The sequence below is a fragment of the Ursus americanus genome, chromosome 10 (assembly GCF_024610735.1).
Source record: "Ursus americanus isolate L20-20 chromosome 10, mUrsAme1.1.p, whole genome shotgun sequence".
In the NCBI taxonomy this organism is placed as follows: domain Eukaryota; kingdom Metazoa; phylum Chordata; class Mammalia; order Carnivora; family Ursidae; genus Ursus; species Ursus americanus.
Genome location: NC_142136.1, coordinates 65,530,203 through 65,541,852, shown reverse-complemented (window position 1 = coordinate 65,541,852; position 11,650 = coordinate 65,530,203). Strand labels below are relative to the sequence as shown.

The following is an 11,650-nucleotide window of genomic DNA, read 5'->3' as shown; positions in this document are numbered from 1 at the left end:
TAATCCCAGGGTCCTGAGATCGAACCCCACGTTGGGCTCCCTGCTCAGCGGGAAGCCTGCTTCTCCCTCTGCCCTCCCACCTTGATTGTTCTTCCTCTCTCTCTTTCTCTCTCTGTCAAATGAATAAATAAAATATTTTAAAAGAGAAATGGGTGTTTATAAGATAAGGTATGGAGTGGCTGTCTTAACTCATAACCTGGCTCAGCCACTTATATGTGATCTTAAACAAATTAATTCACCTCTCTGAACCCCAATTTCATCATCTATATAAAATAAGCAATATAATTCTTTCTTTTGAGAGTTTACTAGGTATTCAAAATCTTACGCACATTATATTTATTTGTCCTTTTAGTAATATGTTATGATGGAGGTATTGTGACTCTTGTTAACACTTAATAAACACAAAAGCTTTAAGAGATTAAGACACTTATTTAATATCACACAGATAGTAAGCAACAGAGGTGAAATTAGAATCCATTTCTGTCCGATTCCAAATTTCATCTTTTTACCACTGCTTATGCCACCTTAATAGGAGGTTGCTATAGGGATTAGGTTAAGTTGACTGATGAAATATAAAGAAATTGGCCAGCATAATTCCTGGCACATAGAGCACTCAACACACGGAAACAGCTTCATAATTGTTTAATCATGAAGAATATAATAATCTCTATAAGATACTTTTTGTTCTAATGCTCTCTGACTGTGATTCCTGACCTTTTGGAGATTAATTTTTTTTTCTTTTCTGACTCTCCTAAATTGTTTATTAGGTAAGACTTTCACAAACATTACTTATATTAGCAGTAATGGTAGACCTGGAGAGTATTATGTCTTCTCCATATCGGAAGACAAGAACAGCCAATAGTGTGGTAGAACTTGTGACCCTTTCCGAAGCCACGGCTCTTGAGCCTGCAGATGCCAGCCCTCAGATCTCCCTGTGCTTGTGGATTGGTTAGGTGATCCACTAGGTGTCAAGATTTCTCCTGATAGCTTTATAGAATGGATCAAGGAGGATAATCTCAAAGAATTTGTATGTGGAATTTTTGCCAACCCAGTAAGTATTCAAGACTCTCAGAGCCCCACAGTGGTATTCAGCTCTTTCCTCTGCAATAGACTGAAGGCTTCGGGCAAACTTTAGCTGGTAACACCATGATGGACAGGCTAGTTGTAGGTAATACCCTTAGGAACTGGGCGTTTGTGGCCACCACGTCGCATATGAATCTAATATATGACATAACCTTGGTTGCCCTTGTACCCCAGTCTGTGTACTTTCTCAGGCAATTGGGTGGGTTGAGTGGGGTGGGGAGGCCTGTGGGGCTCAGAGAGCTAGCAGTACTGCCAGTGGTGCACCCTGAAAACAAAGCACATTACATAGGACTGCTTTTTCCTCCATAGCTCCTGGATGTACTTGTAAGGACCCAGCTTGGCTTACCTTGGAGCTGATGGCTGATGCCAGATGGAAAGAAAATAGCCCTGCTCCCCAAATCCTTTTTGGGCTCCTCCAAGATTAAATCTTATAGCATAAATCACACGTAAACACACACAGAAACACACCAAATTTTTTTATAAGATTTTATTTATTTGTCAGAAAGAGAGAGAGAGCACAAGCAGGGGGAGCAGCAGACAGAGGGAGAGGCAGACTCCCTGCTGAGCAAGGAGCCCAGTTCAGGACTCAATCCCAGCACTCTGGGATCATGACCTGAGCAGAAGGCAGACGCTGGACTGACTGAGCCAGCCAAGCATCCCCACACAACACTGAATTAAATAAAGCCGCATACCTTATATAAGAAAGCAAATGAGTAGTAATAATATTGTCAAAAGGACTTCAGAGAATCAGAGAAGGGAACATTGATTGAGGTAGGAGTCTCCTTTGTGAAGGATGTAGAACTTAAGCTGGGGAAAATTTGGATGGTGCTTAAATGGTTAATAGAATTTCCCTAAGAACCTCATTTACAATAGAAATTAGTTTAGGCTTTTGGGTGAATATGACTCATTTAAATGTTCAAAACCATGAATCACTCAGAGTAGCATTATGGGTAATTTTAATGAAACATCTTTAAGGTCTCTATTCCTTTGTTAACTGCTTCTATTGAATTTAAACAAAAGTCCCATTTCATTCCAAATTTAAATCCAAAAGAGATTTGATCTTTTCTTCCTGCCATTTTGCAACCAATGTTAATTTCTAACAAGTGCCTGGAATTAAGATGTGAGTCAGATCAGAAAACTGCATTTGAAACCGAATGGAATACCAAAGCAGAATGGGGATAAAGGAGAGATTTTAGAGTGACATATCCAGTTAAAACCACTTGAACTGGCCCTCATCAATTCCTGACACCTCCTACCTTTCAGTGACTTACAGGACCACTGATGTTCCACTATTGGGAATGCTGGGAAATTAGAAAAAGTAACTTAAAAAAATGAAAAATTATAAGTAGCTCACACAAAAAGATCTGTATGTAAATGTTAACATCACATTTATTCACAAAACCCCAAACTGGAAACCAACCAAATGTCTATCCACTGGAAAATGATATACAAATTGTGGTACACCCATACAACACAATACCACACGGTAATAAAAAGGAGCAAAGTTGATGCATGCAGGAGCAAGATTGAGGCCCTACAGTGTAGTGTTACATCAAAGAAGCCAGCACAGAAGTCCACTGCCTACTGTGTGATTCTATTTCTATACTGTATTCTAGAAAAAGGAAAACTGTAAGGGCAGAAATGAGTTCAGTTGTTACCAGGGACCAGGAATGGAAGGAAAAAAAAAAAAAAAAAGGAAGGAAGGAAGGAAGGATGGGAAAGAAGATGGTAGAAGGAACCAAAGAGGCATATGTTTAATTTTTTTCTAATATTTTATCACAGTACAATACATATAAAATTTACTATCTTAATCATTTTTAAGTGTGTACTTCAGTGGTATTAAGTACTTCCATATTGTTGTGTAATAATCACCACCATCAAACTCTAGAACTCTTTTCATCTTGCAAAACTGAAACTGTTTATCCATTAAATAACAATTCCCCATTCCCTCCTTTTCAAGCCCTTTGGTACCGCCACCATTCTACTTTCCATCTCTATCATTCTGGCTACTCTATGTACTTCATATAAGTGACATCATACAGTACTTGTCTTTTTGTGACTGGCTTATACCACTTACCATAATATCTTCAATGTTTGTTTATCCATGTTATAGCATATGTCAACATTTATTTTTAAAGACTGAATAATATTCCATTGCTTATCCATTCATTTGTTCATTGACAGACATCTGGGTTACCTCTATGATTTAAATAGTGTGAACGAGGGGTGCCTGGGTGGCTCAGATGGTTAAGCATCTGCCTTCTGCTCTGGTCATGATCCCAGGATCCTGGGATTAAGGCTGCATCAGGCTCCCTCCTCAGTGTAGAGCCTGCTTCTCCCTCTGCCATTCCCTCTGCTTGTGCTTTCGGGCCCTGTCTATCTCTTTGTCAAATAAATGAACGAAATCTTAAAAATAAATAAAAAATAATAATAAATAAATAAATGCTCTGCTTGTGCTCTCTGGCTCTATCTGTCAAATAAAAATATCTTAAAAATAATAATCAATCAATCATTTGATCAATCATGTGAATGACGCTTGTTTTGTAAGCTAACATATAACCTATCCTGGAGAAAGTTTCATATGCTCTTGAGAAGAATGTGTATTCTGCTGCTATCACATAGAATGTTGCATACATTTTGTTAGGACAATTTTTTTTTTTAAAGATTTTATTTATTTATAGCCAGCAAGAGAGGGGACACAAGCAGGGGGAGTGGGAGAGGAAGAAGCAGGCTCATAGCAGAGGAGCCTAATGTGGGGCTCGATCCCATAACGCCGGGATCATGCCCTGAGCCGAAGGCAGACGCCCAACCGCTGTGCCACCCAGGCGCCCCAGGACAATTTGATCTAAAGTATAGTTCAATTCCAATGTTACCTTCTTGATTTTCTGTCTGTATGATCTATCCATTGTTGAAAGTGGGGTACTGAAGTACTACTATTATGATAGTAGTTGTCTTTTCTCCCTTCAAATCTGTTTGCTTAGTATATTTAGGACCTCTAATGTTGGGTGCATATGTATTTATGATTATTATACCCTCTTGATGAATTGATCCTTTTATCCTTTTATTATTATATATGTGGTATATATAATATATATATTATATACACACACACCCACATACATATATATCTTCTTTTTCTTGTTACAACTTTTGTATTAAAGTCTTTTTTGTCTACTATAGATATAGTTACTCCTATTCTCTTGCACGGAATATCTTTTTGCATCCCTTCACATTGAGCATATGTGTGTCCTTAAAGTGGAAGTGAGTCTCTTGTAGGCTGCGTACAGTTGAGACTTATTATTTTATTCATTTAACCACTTCATGGCTTTTGATTGAAGAATAAATCCACTTATATTTAGAATAATTATTAATAGTTAATAACTTACTAATGCAATCTTATTATTTTCTGTTTTTTTGTACTTCCCCTTTTCCTTCCTTCCTCTCTTACTGTCCTCCTTTGTGAGTTGATGACTTCTCACAGTGATATGTTTTGATTTCCTTCTTTTTATCTTTTATGCATCTACTGTAGATTTTTGCATTGGGCTTACCATGGGCTTACATAAAACATCTTAAAGACACAAGTCTATTTTATCCTGATAGTAACTTCAATCTCATATAAAAACTTTACTCTTTTACTCCCCTCTTTTCATATATATTTTTTTAAGATTTTATTTATTTATTCGACAGGATAGAGACAGCCAGCGAGAGAGGGAACACAAGCAGGGGGAGTAGGAGAGGAAGAAGCAGGCTCATAGCGGAGGAGCCTGATGTGGGGCTCGATCCCACAACGCCAGGATCATGCCCTGAGCCGAAGGCAGACGCCCAACCGCTGTGCCACCCAGGCACCCCCCCTCTTTTCATATTTTTGATGTCACAACTTACTTCTTGTATATTGTGTATTCATTAACGAAGGATTGTAACTATAGTTATTTTTAATACTCTTGTCCTTTAGCATATTACTAGAATTAAGTAGTTAATACATTACCATAGTACAGAATTAGAGTGTACTGAATTTGACTATATACTTACCTTTATCAGTGCCCTGTTTATTTTTATGTTTTCATGTTATGAATTAGGATCTTCAAGCATTTCACCTTGAAGAACTCCTTTCAGTATTTCTTGTAAGGCAGGTTTAGTGGTACTGTAGTCCCTCGGCTTCTGTTTGTTCGGAAAAGTCTTTATCACTCCTTTGTTTCTGAAGGACAACTTTCCTGGGTAAAGTATTCTTGATTGGCGGGGATTTTTTCAGCACTTTGAATATATCATTCCACTCTCTCCTAGACAATAAAGTTTCTACTGAGAATTGAAGTGCTTCTTTATAAAAATGGATAGAAATGTGCAGTCAAGCCCAGATTGTCTACAACAACATCTATGTGAATAAACATCATCACATTGGCTTTTCTTTCTTCCCTGCCTCACTCAACTTTCCTTCCCCCCAAATCCTGCATCTTGGCATCACTTCCCAGATAAATATCGTACCTAGGTCATTATCTCTTGCTCTGCTTTTTTTTTTTTTAAGATATTATTTATTCATTTGAGAAAGCGAGAGAGAGACAGAGAGAGCACAAACCAGGGGAGAGGAAGAGGGAGAAAACAGAGTCCCTGCTGAGCAGGGAGCCCAGCAAGGGGCTCAATCCCAGGACCTGGAATCACGTCCTGAGCCAAAGGCAGATACTTAACCAGCTGAGCCACCCAGGCACCCCTCTTGCTCTGCTTTTGGAAAACCCAACTAAGGCTAGAGTATTTGCCTACTTATTTACTTAATGTATGTATGTATGTATGTATGTATGTATGTATATATGTATGTATTTTTGCAATGGTAAATTTTCTTTTTTCTTTTTCTTTTGAAATAATTCCAAACTTACCGAAAATTGATACAAAAGAATAGTGTAAAATAATTCCCATAATCTCTTTGTCCAGAAACTCAATCAAGTTTTGCCTTTAAATTCCTTGGAAGTCACTTCAGCTGGGGGGGGGGGGTGGCTTTCAACAAAGATGGAGGTACAACAACAATGGCTGCCTGCCTTCAACTGCACCCCTTTGATCAGAAGCAGCAGTCAATGATCAGAGCACAGATCTCCAATATTTGGAGGACAAGGTCCTTTTTGCCCCCTCTGGCTTTCATAAGCTGTGCGCAAGCTGCTCCAGGGACACATGGGGCTGGGGAGTGATGGATAGATAGCTGCAAATGTGCTGAGAGCTGAAGTTAACCACAACTTACCTTCCAAGTCTTAATTTACTGGCCAAGATTTCCCCTGGTTGTTGCAAGCTCTCAATAGACTCCAGGATTCCAAAATACTTACATCAGACAGATTCTGCCAGTGCAGTTGTTGTCTGGGTGAGAAGACAGATTTCTGATGTTTCCTACTCCATCATTCTCTCAGAATCCAGGAGTAATTATTTTTGTCTTTACAAATGGATTCATTGATTCTTTGTCAGATGCTGGGGCTGCAAGGAAGAAGGTCTATCGTATAAACAGATGATTATCAAATGATGTGTAAATATCCTGATAGTTCTGTGCATGAAATACTCGAAGTACGCTGGAGAGACCCTGACCCAGCCATTCTTGCCTGCGGCACACAGGCAACACTAACTGATCCAAGCTCTCTTTCACACAGATGGCTTTTGGAATCATTCCCAGTATAATGCTGGATTTGTCCATTACCAAATACACCAAAGTTTTCATTCTAACTTTGAAGTTTTTATATTAAACATTCTAAAAGTTTTGGGTCCTTTGAAAGCACAAATCAGAAATTATCGTATGATTGATGTTATTCTTTGTTCTTTTTGCCCATGTAGTCTTCCCCAAACTTAGATTTCTTTCATTTTTGTGCTCCTCTGGAGCTAGCTCTGAGGTGCCTACAATTTTTAATGATAACTAGAAGATTCCTTAATTCTTGCTCTAACACGAGACTCTGCTCACTCCAATTGCTTACTTGCTGGATGGTAATAACTTGCTTTTGAATAACTTTTACTGAAAGAATGGTCCTTTCCCCATGTAGTTAGAATGTGTTGTAGTTAGTTCAAATTATTGCTTTTTAAATCTATTCTCTATATCCAGAGACAAATATTCTAGGTTAGCTTAATGTCATCCTGTGTTCCTTTAGCAATTATTTATATAGTACAACCTGCTAATTTCACTGTGCTTTCGTTCAACTAAGATAGGAAAGATTACACCATCATTTCACATTGTCCCTTTGATTTGTCCCACTGGCCTTTAGGAAATATTTCTGGGGAAAAAAACAATGAAGCAAAATTGTTTCTCTTTTCGAAAGAAAAATCCTGTTTAAGGAAATGAAATACTTCTTTGTGAAAATGGATAGAAATATGCAGCTGTCTCACAGATGGTAACCTCTCCTGAGATTTGAAGGCACCCCTTCTCGAGACAAATGGGGCATATAAACAGGAGGTGTGGAAGCCACTGCTGCTATTATGAAAAGTGAGAGCAAAGGTTTGACATTTGAGGTTTTCCTACATCTTACACTAATTTCAGTGACTAGGGACCAGCTCCTGGGAACTCAGTCTCTAGCCTAAGGAGAGGCCTGGGTGGTAGTTGGGGACTACTGGCCATTATAGCTATTTCAGGAGGGAGGAACGTTTGGGGAAGTCCTGCTAAATGCCAGGAGCTTTACAAACTTTATTTCTCTCTGGTCTTCTAATGATCTTACCAAAAAAAAAAAATGCATTTTACTCCAGATGGGGAAACTGAGGCTCAGAAAGATTGAACAATTGTTCCCTGTCAGGTGCTGGGGCTATGTGCTGGATACCCAAATGATTACTCCTAACAAACTTGGATTGGCATGGCACACACACCTCTCCCCGCCTTGGTTCCTAGTTAATTCTCATAGCCTAACTGTAAAATCAAGTACCTGGACCCCTTTCCCCACTTCCTACTGTCCATCCATCCCAGATGAGGCTGGGCCTTAGTGGCATCTAATGTCTTTTAAAAAATTGTTGGGGTAGGGATAGGGGTGTCCCTTAATTCTCTTAAACTAGCTTGGAAAAGAAGAAGGTCAGATGTCAGGGTCCTCCTTTCCAGTCTCTCCCAGTATCTCCCATGACTTATCGCAAGAGCGACTGCTGTCTTCCCCATCCAGAAAAGAGAAGCAAGTTCTGATTTTCTGTATGGAAAACCTAGGGCATTGGGGATGTGCTGGGAGTCTGAGACAAGAGGATTAAGATATCCTAAATAAGGAGGTAGCAGGACAGGACTCTGGCTGCCTTCAATTCAAAGTCATTGTGTCCCACATCTCTCCCCAAGCTTCCTAAGGTCCCAAACACAGGAGCAAATGTGGCATGAATCATCTGTATGATTAATAAATATTTCCATTATCCAGGATAGGGCAAAGAAGGACTTTATATAAATGAAGGCCAAGGGGAAGTGCTGACACATCTAAGAAATGGCACCTTAGTGACTTTCCGATGACTGACCAAGGTCTCCCTAAGTCTCACTTCTAAAAAGCGTGTTATCAGTCAGTAAACAAAAAACAACATAAGAGAGATGACAAGCAGCTGGCTAGTACCATCTAGTGGTAACAGAGAAACAATAACTTTTTTTTTTTTAATGACCTTTTCAAAAAGGGGGAGAGACTGAAACGTCCCCTTACTTTCTGTGCACAGTGATGGTTTCTTATTAGGTGCTGAGCTTGCACCTTTTCTTGGCGGGGGGAGATGAAGAACAACACTTGTCAGAGAGAACAGAGGAGATTAAGATGCACTTCAAGATAAACTCATTTCAATGCTTTGGAATAGAGGCACAGAAATTTACACAAATAGCTCATTTTCTGTTTGCTATCTCTTGTAGCCGGGGGATCTCTGTGCAGGCGCTGGGGGTTTCCTGAAAACCAGCTGCTTTGCTTACAAGCCTTGTCATCCCAAACCCCAGTATCGGATTAAATTCTGGCCATGGCGATTGGTTTTAGGGCCTTCGTTGTTTGTAGCCCTTGCTTCTTTGTCTCGCAGGCAGAATTTCAGAGCAGTGAATACTCGCAGCACACTTCTTAGGTTTTCAGCTGCTGCAGCTGCATTCCACTCAGCAAAAAAATCAGTTACGACAGTTTATTCAATACCTACTGTGTGCCAGGTACCACAGTAAGCATGTTAGCTGAATTGGCGAATTTAATGATTGCAACTAGGTTGAGGAAGGTATTCTTGATCTCATTTACATACAAGGAATGAAGCTCAAAAAAATCACATGACTTGTCCAAGGTGGCAGAGTTCAGAGAGACAGGTGGCACTTGCATGCCGCCCAGGCAAATACCCCCAGGCCACTGCAGAGGATATACGCACAGCTTAACACATGGTCCCTATCTATAGGAGGTTTGTCATATTTTTAGGAAGGCAAGACCTGAACAAAAATGGAAATATACCATGAAGGCCTCTGCAAAGTGGGTTTGTTTCTGGAGATTGCTGAATTATGGACAAGATTAGACTGGCTGAGACATTGATTCCCTCTACCCTATGAAAATGTCCTTATCTGTTAGCCAAGGGGCTCAGAAACATTCTTATCGTCCCCTCTCTATTCAGTGGCCCTCATTTAAATGCATCCTGATTTGCTGATAGCCAATGAGTTGGCACCAGTGTAGAATAAGGAAATGCAGCATTTAGGAAGATTAATCTGGTGCCATGGGCAAGATGGATTTAGGTAAAGATTCTGGGGTCAGGGAGATCATAAAGGAGGGGGTTGTGATCATTAGAGTCTCAGGAGCTGGGTTTGGACTGAAGCGATAGCTGTGGGGATGGAGAGGAAGGTATTGTCAAAGAACCGTAGAGAGTAATTGGGACTGCATTGTTTATGAGGGATGGAGAAGAACAATGATCGGTGACAGGAGGAAAAGGCTGTGTGTCTGTGTGTGTCAGAGGGGAAGTCTATGCGAAGAATGTGGCACATAGTCCCAAAGTTAGCTCTAGGAATGGGAAAGCAGCTTATCCTCTCTAACCCACTCTAGGGGTTGGTCAAATCAAGCTCCCTAAACAAGAGGTATTTAAATAAAATAAAAACAAAAAGTGACTTCTTTCTTCCAAGTCCATTATTAGCTCATTTTCTCATAGTGATGTTTTTAGATAATTGGTTTTAAAATATATGTTGAATATTTTTTCTCCTGAATGTATGAATACCCTATGCTTATCCACTTAAGAATTTATTTTTCTCCTTTTTCGTGTGTCATTTTGATATCCTGACCTTAAAATGCCTTTTAGCACTTTGTAAAAGCGTTATATGCATCTAATACATCCATACGAAATATAGTCCTAAAGACATGGGGGGAAAGTTCTATGTTTATCTTTAAGGCAAAGGGTCTATACATTTGCTTTCATTTTAATGTGGTACACAGAGAAAAAAAATGGCTCACACAACCTATTTGCCCTACTGTTTCCCTCTGATTCCAAGGTGGGATGGACTTAATTCAGGATATTCCTCCTGCGGACAGAAGGGGTTAATGGTCAACTGATGGAAGGGGAGAGTTATAGGTGAAGAGGATGGAGATATGCTCACTGTAAGGGTTCTACGTGTGAGCTGGGTTGAATCTTTGTATAGTTCACATACACACACACAGACATGTACATGCAAACACAAGATACACACACATGCAAACATACACATACAGAAACACACAAGGGTACACATATACCCACATGCATACATGTATAGACACACAGCAGTGCTTGCTCAGGGGTATTAAAGCAGCAGAAGGAAACACTGAATTCTCCCTGGATACACATGGTCAGAAAAACAAGTAGGTAATCATTATTAGCTCAACTTTTAAAATCTTGCTGTGGCACACAAAATTTCATAATAAAAAGGACTGGAACTATTTTAATGACCAGTTCTTTCTGATCACTACGAAGCAATTAATTTACTCAGACCTGTGTACTCTAAGTCAAAATGTATTAAGTGTAACTTATTTTCTCTCAAGGTGAAATGACGCAAAGATATCCTTTACAACACCCTCTACACAAAGGACAAAATGAATTCATTATTGTGCACATTGAGTTTGAGGTGGTAGTGGGACGTCCCAGGGTTTGAAATGGTTTTCAAGGAGCCGGTTGGAGTGGAGTGTGGATGAAAATCAGAGCTGGAAATATAAACATGGAAGTGAGCAGCATAGAAGAACATTTTTATTAGGCATTGGAAGAACTACTCAGAGGTATTTTAGAAAAACATCACCTCAGGGAATGTCAGATAATATCATTAAGTAAATATCACTCAAAGAATGTCAGCTTTTAATGAAGACCCCTGAATGTACTTTTATTAGATTTTTAAGTGATAGGCTCACGGGGCTCTCAGTTTGTTGATCTCAGTTTGGTTTTTAGTCACATGAAAATAGATTTTCTCTCATTCATGAGCCATTCCCTTAGAGAAAGGCTATGTCGACGTGAACCCAAACTACAAAATCACAGTTCATTTGGGGCTTTGCGGTAGGCTCAGTAAGTGATATCAGTTGCTCTGGAAATAAATTATGACTAGAAATCAAATATGGGCAAGCCAGGAGAGGGGAGAATTGAGGCAGGAGGAAGATAAATTTATTGTTACTCTATGGCTGATTTCTTCATGCTATTAAGGTATAAC

At 39.5% G+C, this 11,650-nt stretch overlaps 1 pseudogene; it reads right to left on the bottom strand.

The window, feature by feature from the left end:
* Positions 1-794: 794 nt before the first annotated feature.
* The window catches only part of LOC123791801 (large ribosomal subunit protein eL15 pseudogene), a 34,951-nt pseudogene continuing 24,095 nt past the window's right edge, over positions 795-11,650 (bottom strand).